Genomic DNA, 11,226 nt, shown 5'->3' with positions numbered 1-11,226 from the left:
GTGTTGTCCAGAGATTTAAATTCGCATTTTGAAGACTAATGAGAGCAATTATCTGGTTGTACCCTAACGAGATGGATTCCTAAAATGAATCATGTTTCTTTCAACTTATATACGTGCGATGATGGCGATGGTGGTGAAACACGTCCAAAACGTCCGGAATCTAGCGTCTTTAAGGTCGACCAACTTCGAGTTCAGACATTTTTTTCAAACAAAATAAAATAAAAGAAAAATCAAAACCAAAGAAAAGCAGAAAAAGAATAACGATTCCGACTGCAAGATTGGTTGGGATTGGCGGACTTAACCAGCGGTAATCGTGTGGAACACTTGTTGGAGAAGTTGAACTCCATCTAAGGGCACCATCATACCATTCCATTCCTTGTGATGCGCGATGGTAGAGTAAAACTAAAGTCATTATCATTATCAGGGAAATTGCTTTGGATTGCGCGAGCTGCAATGCAAGACGAAGTGAAGCTATAAAGGCGCAGAGCGTCCACGTCCGTCGCTAACGTCTCTCGTCGCGTTGTCGTCATCGTCGATCTACTCTACTTTAGGGCTTGGGGGCTCTCCTCTCTTTTACAATGGGAAATACGCTTCACCGTGTGGTGTGCGCGAGTCTTCTGTTTCTGTACATTATAAATGCGCCCTGTTCGGATGTGAGTTCCTAACAAGGAGGTGATATAAGTGGATCTAAAGTTGCCAAATTATATGCGGCTGTGGCGCACTAACGAAAGGAATAAGGCATCAGGCATCAGCAGGGAGTGATCATTCTGATGATGTTCCTATGTAGCTATGTATGTTCTCATTTCACTCTGAAGGTGTAATTTTAATTCTAAAGCGAAAAAGGGGTTTTGAATGATCATCGTTGCGAGTGGTTGTTGTTGTTGTTTTTTGTGTGGAGAATTCATGTGAGCATTTGGAGTTTGGAGGTTGTTCGTTGATGATATAGCAGAGTAGAGATGATGGTGGCAGAGGGCGGTAGTGGTGCTAGAGAGATGAATTGCTTGCTTCCCTTTAACACTTTGTGGCATGCAATTTGTTGAAATTAAGCCTGAATTGGTATTTTATCGTGATGGCTTATACTTGATGGATTTACATAGTTTTGAAGGGAAAAAAATGGTATAAGTAACAAGGTAAGATCTGATGATAAAATGAGTTCAGTGGTACGGTATATGTAAATGCATTCGAATTTTGGAATAAACATGATTATTTTGTCGGAACAGGAAATGGATTGTATTTGAAAGCTACATAAATATTTGCTTTTCTTGTACAAGCTGTTGCTTAATTTAAGCGCTAATGTTAAAAGACCTTACGTCAAAAAATTGAATTTTAGGTTTTTAAATTGGTATAACGGCCTTTTTTTGTCTTCTTCGTTTAATACTTAAGACTTGAGTCTAGAACAACAGCTAATTATTGTATTAATTTAGTCATTAGACAATGAAACAGAAAAAATCATATATGTTTTATTATTAAAACCTGAAGTTCGTGAAGCCTTTGTTAACAGTGACGGACTTAAGTCCTTATTGCCTTCATGGAAAACTGTCAACAGACGACATGAGTCTTCTTTGGGCCTAAAAAGGGAATCAGTGCGTAAAATTTTTTTCAAAGATTTGAATTTTCACCCGTACAAGCTCATGATAACCCATGAATTGAGAGAAACCGACTACAGACAACGTCTACTCTTCGCTCAGACAATGCTTCGAAAATTGGTGGATGGTGAGATCATTTTGTGTAATCTTTTAGTGATCGATGACGCTCATTTCGAGCTCTCCGGAGCCGTAAACAAGCAAAATTTCAGGTATTGGGCCGAAGATAACCCAGTCTTGATACACGAAAACCCGTTACACAGCCAGCGTTTGACGATTTGGTGCGCGGTAGCAGAGTGGGGCATTGTCAGCCCCGACTTTTTTAAAGGAACGGTAAACGGAGAGCCTCACAGAAACAAGTTAAGCAGCTTCCTCCTCCCCGAACTTCGACGTAGACGTCGTTTGAGTCGAACAATATTCCAACAGGATAGTGCGACGTGCCATACTGCCTGCGAGACGCATTGTCAAAAGATTAAACGATTGTGTAAGCCAAAACGGGCATCATTTACTGGATGTAATATTTCATAAGTAAGTTGTCTAATCTGTATTTTCGAAGAAAATTTGTATCGTTGTTGTATACGTGCTTTGGTTCTGGAGGTATTTCAAAAGAAATATGGGCATCTTTGTGCGGTCACCCTGTATAAAGTATTTGTGATACTGAACCATTTTCAGAGACTCTTAAGTCTTGTACATTTGGGCGTAAACGTAATTTTTGTTGTATTCAGATAAATCTAAAAACTGTGGAATTTTCGTACTATTTATTAAAATCATTATGCATAACGCCACAATTATTAATTTATCTTAATATATAAAAATCCAGTGTCATATGTTCTAAAACCTTTTTTGACATCAAATGCATGGGTAAGATCTTTTCCGACCTTGATAGAGCAGCGTGCATTCTCCATCGTCATTCTGCAAAAACGGATAAGTCATAAGCGGCTTAAAAATCGATAAAGAGATGGTGGGTATCGATTTGAAGTTCCTGTGTTTTTTCCAAGATCTGCTGTAGTGTGAATATTTGGCCGATAGTGGATTTTCCTGGTCTGAAGCCATAGTGATAAGGACCAATCAGGTTGTTGACGAACGGCTTCAGACGTTCACATAATACGGCAGAGAGGATGCCTCTGTAGTTGGCGCAATTTAGAGGATCTCCTTTCGAAAACTATGCTGAGATTCCACTCATTGGGCATGCTTTCTTCCGACCATATTTTGCAGATGAGTTGGTGCATGCTCCCTACCAAGTCATCGCCTGCTGCTTTGAATAGTTCGGCAGCGATGCCGTCAGCTCTAGCAGCTTTGTTTGACTTAAGTTAAGATATAGCTATCTTCACTTCGTCAAGGTCGGGTAGGCGGAATTGTTGATCTGCGTCGCCGAGGTTGAGTGGTTCTATCTCCCTTACAGCGGAATTCGGTTCGTCATCGCCGTTATATAATTTGGAGAAGTGATCGACTGTGGTTCTACTGCGATGTTCCCTTGATCGTCTTTACAGGCTTCGGTTCGTGGCTGGTACCCTTGGGAGGTTTTTTTTACCTTTTGGTAAAATTTACGAACCTCATTCCTGTTGTGACATCCCTTTATCTCCTCGATCGCGCGCTTCTCATGCTCTCTTTTTTTCCGTCTAAGAAGCCGGTGTTCCTTTCTCCTCTTCTGCTCGTAGAGCTTCCGAGCAGCTCTGGTCCTTTTGTGCAGCGCCGTTTTGTATACCTTTTGTTTCGCTGCGTGCGCTTGCCGGCATTTGTCATCAAACCAGGTTTTTCGCTGTGATGGCCATGTGAAACCTAGCACTTCAGAGGTGCCATCTCTGATGGCTGCAGGGCAATGTTGCCACTGGTTTTCAATCCTTAATGCATTAAGCATAGGACTCCTAAAGAGGTTATTAGAGACTCGATCGGAAAAGGACATGGCAGTCTCTTGCGATGGCAGCCGTCTTACGTCGAATCTTCTCACAGTACTTCCTTGTTTTGGCTTGGATCGGGATATCCGTAGCCGTACCTTGGCTACAACGAGGAAGTGGTCCGAGTCAATGTTGGCCCTCGAAATGTTCGGATATCCTGGATACTGGAGAAGTGCCGTGCGTCTATCGCAATGTATTCAATCTGGTTGACGGTTGATTATTCAGGAGGTTTCCATGTTCCCTTATGATATTGAGATGTGTTAACTCGACCAGCCTGAATCCGTCGTCGGAGGTGGTGTCGTGCAGGCTGTATCTCCCGATTATTCCACCAAAGATGTTTTATCTTCCTAGCTTGGCATTATTGTCGTGATGCGCTCGCTCACACTGTAACTCAAGACTTTTTGCCTGAGTCTAGTTGCAACAACAAATCCAAACCCAAATGGACAATGTCTTTCTTCTCGGTAGCAGTCGCCGTAGTATACATCGCAGTCTTTTAGTTTGCGTTGTCCCGTTCCATCCCATCGCACTTCTTGGATGGTGGTAATATCTGCCTTGCAGAAGTTTAGGGCTTCCGCTAATTGTTCGGCTGCACGTGGTCTGTTAAGGGACCTAACATTCCACGTACAGATCGGAAATTCGTTGTCCTTATTTCGTTTGCGTGGGTTGTCAAAAGTGAATCCGTCCGTATCCGAGGCTTGTTGGTGCTTCGCAACTAAAGGTATTGTTTACGTGGCCAAGAAGTCACCCCGACGGCACAATCCCCAACGTGGAGGGCCAGATCCTTAGTATAGCTCTATAAGTATTTTAACCTTACGGAACTGTAGACGCCACCGTTGATTCCATCTCGAGAATTCTTCCGCTACCGTCTGGATAAGGAGAGGTTCCTTAGTGGAAACATCTTACTACAGTATCACCACATTGGTGGATACTGTATAGTCAATTGACACATCGTAACTGAAAGCAGCTCGTTTCAAACTTGAGCGAGCATTACAGCTAGTGCTTCACGCCTTTACGATATCTGAATTATTTCACGTTTAATTTGGTCTTCACGTTCTTGTGCAGTACGATTAGATCGGTAATTAGCTTGTTTTGTAGCAGTTCGGGTTCTCCTTCCTAAATTGCTTAGTCTTATAGGAGGCATATCAAATAAAAATTACTTTGTCACTAAACACTAACACTCTGCATAAAACACGATGTACGGATTTGTTTCAGCCGTTTATCAGTTGACAAAAGCAAACTCAATAGATAAGTAACAGAAGATCCAAGAAAAATAATAGTAAATCGATATCAAAACTGTTTCCTTGTTTTTTTTTTTTTAAATTTGATATGACTTGAAATCAAGTTCTTTAAGCCGACTACGTTTTAGCTAGAAAAATTTGTATGGGAAAAAGAAAAGGGCTGTTTTTTTGGTTTTTCCGGAAATAATTGGAATTTTTCTCGCCGTAAATCCATCCTTGAACTATAACGAATATTTAGAAAAAAAAAAACTTTGCCAAATTGGTCCAGGCGTTGCTGAGTTATGCGGTAACCAACACATTTTGCGATTTATTTTTATGTATAAGATTCGCAAAAGAAATTATCGTATAAATATTAATCTAGCAAAATCAGATACGAAAATACTGACAAAGCTTAATTTTGGTTTCGATATTAATATGAATTTTATATACTTAAGACCTCTTATTTTGGACCGTTTGCTGGGGTATTTTAAAACTACTACAAAACTGGGTTTTTTTCTTGTTGAGTTAATGTTGAAAAATTATTGAAAAAATCACAGTGTTGAGAATTTAGTCAAACAATTTACTTAAATCTTAGTTTTGTTGACCCTGAAGCTGAAAATCGGATGCGCAATAAAAAGATATTTCTTTCACACTTAACATTTACCTTGTTTAGTATAGATCAATTATTTCATTTCCACGCTGGGATTAGCCTTGAATAAATTAAGAAACCGTTAACAAAAGCCTATCAAAGTCCATGATTGCAGTAATATAATGCTTCAAATATTTAACCCTATACCGTTTCAATAATCATTAGCCGCACCGTACAACTTCTCTATCTGCTTCGCTCTATTGTTTTTTTTTTCGTTTCAAGTATAAACCAAAGCCACATCTCTGGACCGCTTCAGCTTCAGTTCCTTTTCCTTTGAAAAGACTATAGTGCCATCTTTTTGTATAGTCGTCTTTGTCGTCATCATCGTCAGTCAGCAAGCTAATTCGTAGTTACAACTTTAAAAGCAATCATTTGGAAGTACTCTTCCAAAGATAATGCCACAAACTATAGAATATTACAAGGTGCATATCACATCAGCTCCAACTTATAACCAGGCCTGGCCGCTTCTTCATTTCCATCTTTGTCTTCTTCTTCTTTTTTTCTGATGTACATACAAATTTATATGAAAGAAGAAAAGTCATCTTGCTTGGTTGATCTTTTGGGTAGCGCTTTGAGGCGCAAGCAAGCTACACCACAAAGCAATGTGCCCCAGTAGATGTACAGTATATAGTACTTCCCTCATTGTGCCTATGGATGGAATATAAGACAGAGGAGTCCCACCTTTACCTATAACTATGAGCTGAAAATTGTATCAAGGTGCAATGAGGAATGCATAGCGGCGGCGGTGGCGGCGCTGTAATTGTGGGTTCCACAACACTCCATTTTACACTGTTCATACCGAACCGATGCAACAAAATAACTGACTTATATTAGAGCGATAAATTCAAGGTGAAATTCACCAAAGTAGGGGACTATCTTCCTTCAAGGAGTTTTTAGTAGCTTGATGCCCTGAAAATTTACCTTAGAAACCGTTGTTCTTCAATATTTGTCAACATTTTTTTAAGAAGAAAAATTGAAAAAACGATTATTGATAAAACGTCCATGCAGAATAAAAGACCGAATCAAACTAATTCTTTATCAGCTGTTGGGGAAAGTTTTGAGATTTTTTAAAATTATCACAAATTTTCTGAGAATGTTTAATTTTTTTTTTTGATTGGTTTGGAATTTAAAAAGAAGTATAGTTTTTTGTTAGATTTTCACAAACCACTATCATCAATTCTTCTTGTGAAATTCCTATAAATTCGACTGCCAACCTGGAACTTGGAACTAACTATAAATGCCTACCCCGGCTGTCTGACTGACTGACTGCTTTAGATAATGATTACCCTTGATAGTAATTCGTTATTTCTTCCAAGGTAATGAATGTGCATCCGCATGTTGATGATGACGACTTTACAAAAGTGACCAAGACAACTCGACTTGTCTTATTCTTCTTCATCATCTTCATCTTCTTCCTCTTACTGAAGTTAAGTTGAGTTAAGTTGAATCGATGTATGGAAGTCCCTAATAAAAAGGAATTCCGAAAGATTAAGTATTGCAATTGCGCAACGTATGCTAGGATGTTCCTTTTTCCTGATGATGGTGCGTCTATACCCTGCCTTGCGTTCGTCGTCGTTGTCGTCGTCATCGGTCTCCACCGCCGCCATATAGCCGTAGGGCTATAATCTTCATTTAAGCGAGCATCACAGAGTTTCGTGATGTCTGCGATGGTGCGTAGAACGAAGAGTTTTGCAGTCTTAGCCAGAATCCAAACCTAAAGCAAAGCACATCGTCAGTAAGTATTAAATCGGGGCGTCTTAAACTAAGCGAAAAGTTTTGCGCATTTGTGCAACGTGCTTCTGATGCGTTTACTGCTTCACTGCTGCTGCTGGCTGCTTCTACACGGCTACTGCATGCCATTTCAATGCATCATCAGTGCTCTGTCTTGTATGTCAATTTTAGTTACAATGCACGAGGTAGCAATTACCTAGGATATACACGAGCCTATAACACCACACCTTACCGTAACTTCGTCGTGTAAAACTATAGGTACTGTGAGCTGCGATAGTGATGCGAAGTTTGTTCACCTTGAATTCATGTCTTAAGGAAGCAAAGTGAGTGGAAAGGACAGGCATTTATTTTGGCAAAACTACTGTCACTCCTCGCTTATGATGACTGCTTGAGCCCTGAAGGCGCCAAAATCGAGTACTATATCCCTTCGAGGGTACTTTTTGTCATTTTAAGGATTTGTATATGAATTTTTTGTGTGCTGTTGAAATTTCGACCAAATGCAAATTAAATATGTTTTGTCTGTAAGTTGCATCTGTCATTGCGGGTTGTTGCTTTCCATTTCCATAACAGTTTGTCGTCCGCTCATGGAATCTGATGTAGTCCAATTATTTCTGCCTGCGTAATATTATACCTATGGTTGACGAAATTTGTTTTGTTCTTTTTTTTGTTGTTGGTCTGGCTTCTCATTTAAATCTTGGTTTAACGATAACGAGATTATACAAGAGATTTGACTGGTTTTTATGTATTTTGGAACATAACAATGCAGATAGTAAGTTGTTTTTGTTCATATTCAATTTCAACATGGGTACTAGGTAGGTACCTATCTACATAAGATTGCGATCGTATGGGGAAAGATAAGTACAATACGTAACGAATGTATTTTTATTCCCTAAATTGGAATTGATCCATTTTTTGTTGTAGATAGTTATTAGACATTCGACTTACAATCGAATTCTCTTAATAGCATAATTTTTCTTTAACTACATTTTTTACAAAAAAGCAGGATAAAAGTTTAAGCATAATAAGTTGAGTTTTAATTTAATGCAATAGAAAGGTTTTTAAAATCAAATTACTTGTTTCGCGTGATTTTGGATTTTTAAGGGAAAGCAATTGAGGAGAATACAATTTGTGTTCTTTTAAACTTCTCTTCATAATTTTTAACTACAAAAATAAAAGTAGTGCTCACACAAAGTTTTTGGTAAAAAATTGAAAAATAGAATTTGCTCGAAGAACGATCCAATACATTTTTAACCAATGTTGTCTTAACTTTGCATTATCAACTTTCCATAGGAAGTTATTGCAATGGGTCCGATTTGTCCAATTGAAAATGTTGACATTTCTCGAAGTTTCAAGGTCCCTAGAGTCGACGCTTTTTCGTCGTCCATAGCTCAAGAACCAGAAAACATATCGACTTCAAATAAATTTTTTATACAGATAATAATGCAGAAAGGGCTCTTAAGAAAATTGCGTGGGCGTTTTTTTTTTACAATAGCAGTTTAATAAAAAGTTGAACGTTTTAGCTAACCCTAAATATCTCACGAATGAATTAAATCACCTTAAAAATTTTACGAATTAAAATGATTTTATCTCCAAAACAATTATGTGCAACTAAAAATAACGTTTTTAACAACTGGTGCAATTCTGAGAAAAATCTAGTTGACAGTTTTTTTATAAAAAAATAAAAACCTGAAAAAAACATTACTTATAAAGTTGATAAAAATTGAATTTCAAATCAAATATCTTTTCAAAAATTTGAGATTATGGCTTCCAACTAATTTTAACTTATAAAAAATATTGTTTTCAACATTCTGTAAAATTTTGACAAAAATCGAATTAACAGTTTGTTGTACAAAAAATAAACAAAATTTAATAAACATTAAATTTTGACACAAATATCTTTTCAACAATTTGAGATCATGGCTTCCAACTAATTTTATCTTATAAGAAATATTGTTTTCATCATTCTAAAATGTTTAGAAATAATCGAATATACGTTTTGTTACAAAAAATAAAACCATAAACAAAAAAATTAATACAAATTGGTAAGAATTGATTTTCGACTCAAATATCTTTTCAAAACTTTGAGATATTGTTGTCAATATTCTGAAAAATTTTGAGAAAAATCGAATTGACAGCTTTTATTACTTATAAAACTTGGTGAAAATTAACATTCGACACAAATAGCTTTTTAAAAATTAAAAATATTGTCTTCATATTCTTTATTTTACAGAGATAATATTATTTTCGATATTCAGTAGTTTTATAAAAATCCAACAGTTCGTTTTTTCCTAAAAAAATAAAACGCAAATTAATTTTATTCATCTAATTTGTAAAAATTTAAGAAATGCTACTTAAATTGTTAAAAATTTGTTTTCGACTAAAAATCTATTTAACAAAACTAGATTTTCAAACTATACTATTTATTTATATGAAATATTTGTTGATAGTTTTAAATTCTTAAGAATATTTCAACTGACAACTTTTTTAACCCAACACGAAAACCTACAAACTTTTAAGAAAGATAAATCGCTAGACGGGATGGGAAGTTATCAGTGTGGGGCGTATCCAAGCCTCTTTTTTATTTTAAATTTTGATCTTTTACATTATGTCTGAAACAATGCAAAATTTAAATTTTCACCACAAGCATCGATTCTTTTGAGGTCATTTTCGACTACGATGTAATGGCTTCTTTTTAATTACTTGAGGTTTCTCAAAACTATAAATACGAAATATTTTGTTTATAAACATACCCATCGAGTGAGAAAATTGTTCGTCACTGAAGAAAATTTTGTTCGAAATTCGCCTTCCACGACTACGTATCTACGACGTTGTGAATAGTCAAAAATGATCAGCTGATTTCATTTGTTGTGTGAGCTTTACCTAATATAGATATAGGTGTAGATTCAAATGCAAATTACGTCATAATAGGCCGTAAGACACTCCTAATTCCTGAGACCGTCGAGGAATTGACACATTTTGAGTAGTACCATAATCTTGTCTTCAAGCAAGATATGTGGCTATTGGTTTAGCAACATAGTTAGACAGATGTCGAATTCCAGCCCTATACTTTTAAAACCACAAAATGGATAACCCGTTATATGCGAGTGTAACAGTTTGATTATTAAAGTTAAAAGGTGCGTGTACAGTGATTAAATTATATGTTAAACAAGAGAGCTCTCAACATTACATATGTGAAACAGAGACCTTTTTTAAATTTGTTTTGGCAAAATACCTAATACTTAAAATTTATTAAATATTTTTATATTTAGAATTGAAGTTTTAACAAAAAAAAAATCCCATATGGTCTAGTGGCTAGGATATCTGGCTTTCACCCAGAAGGCCCGGTTTCGATTCCCGGTATGGGAAACTATTTTGTTGGTGCTTGAAAAGTGTAAAGTTTTTAGTAGGCCACATGCATTTCACAGTAATGTCTATTATGATGCAAACATAGAAAAATCAACTTTGTATTTGTTTACATAAGAAATACGAGTTTTCAAGAAACGCTGCAAGAATTGGTAAAAATTGGTTTTAACTAAAGATCTAGTTAGCTCAAGTCAATCAACTTTGTATTTGTTTACATAAGAAATACGAGTTTTCAAGAAACGCTGCAAGAATTGGTGAAAATTGGTTTTAACTAAAGATCTAGTTAGCTCAAGTTTAAGAAGAACAACGAAAAATACTGACTCGAAATATCTTTATTGTTATAAATATTTAGTTTAAGCAAGTCAAATCGACAAACGCTTCTTTTTATGAGTAATTTTTTGGATGTTTACACAAATTTTAATTTTTTGTCAAAAAACTTATTTAGTATCTATGCAGTTATTTATAACTCAAAAATGTTTTTTGAGAAATTGAATTTCGGAAGAAAAAATATATTTTTCAAAAATACGAAACAGAACAACAATATTTCTGAACATAAAATATTTCTAAGGCAGTTAAAAAGCTTGTAGAAAATAAAAATATTGAAATTGGTTCATAAGTTTTTGTGAAAACTTAAAACAAAAATAATAGTTCTACGGGGGCGCCCTTCTGGACCAATGCCATGAACCAATTGCTCAATTTAAAACATTTATTTTTTCTGATGAAGCTTTTATATTGTCTGCATGAGATTAAACCGTCAAAAATATATAATTTCTTAATATATCAACTTT

General features: G+C 36.1%; 1 non-coding gene across 1 annotated transcript; it reads left to right on the top strand.

The window, feature by feature from the left end:
* Nucleotides 1–10,369: 10,369 nt before the first annotated feature.
* On the top strand, nucleotides 10,370–10,441 carry Trnae-uuc (transfer RNA glutamic acid (anticodon UUC)). Its single transcript has one exon. It is a non-coding gene; the product is annotated as a tRNA-Glu (tRNA).
* Nucleotides 10,442–11,226: the final 785 nt, after the last annotated feature.

Source organism: Eupeodes corollae, chromosome 1 (genome assembly GCF_945859685.1).
Source record: "Eupeodes corollae chromosome 1, idEupCoro1.1, whole genome shotgun sequence".
Taxonomy (NCBI): domain Eukaryota; kingdom Metazoa; phylum Arthropoda; class Insecta; order Diptera; family Syrphidae; genus Eupeodes; species Eupeodes corollae.
The sequence above is the reverse complement of the archived record's forward strand: the minus strand, read 5'-3'. Positions and strand labels throughout refer to the sequence as shown.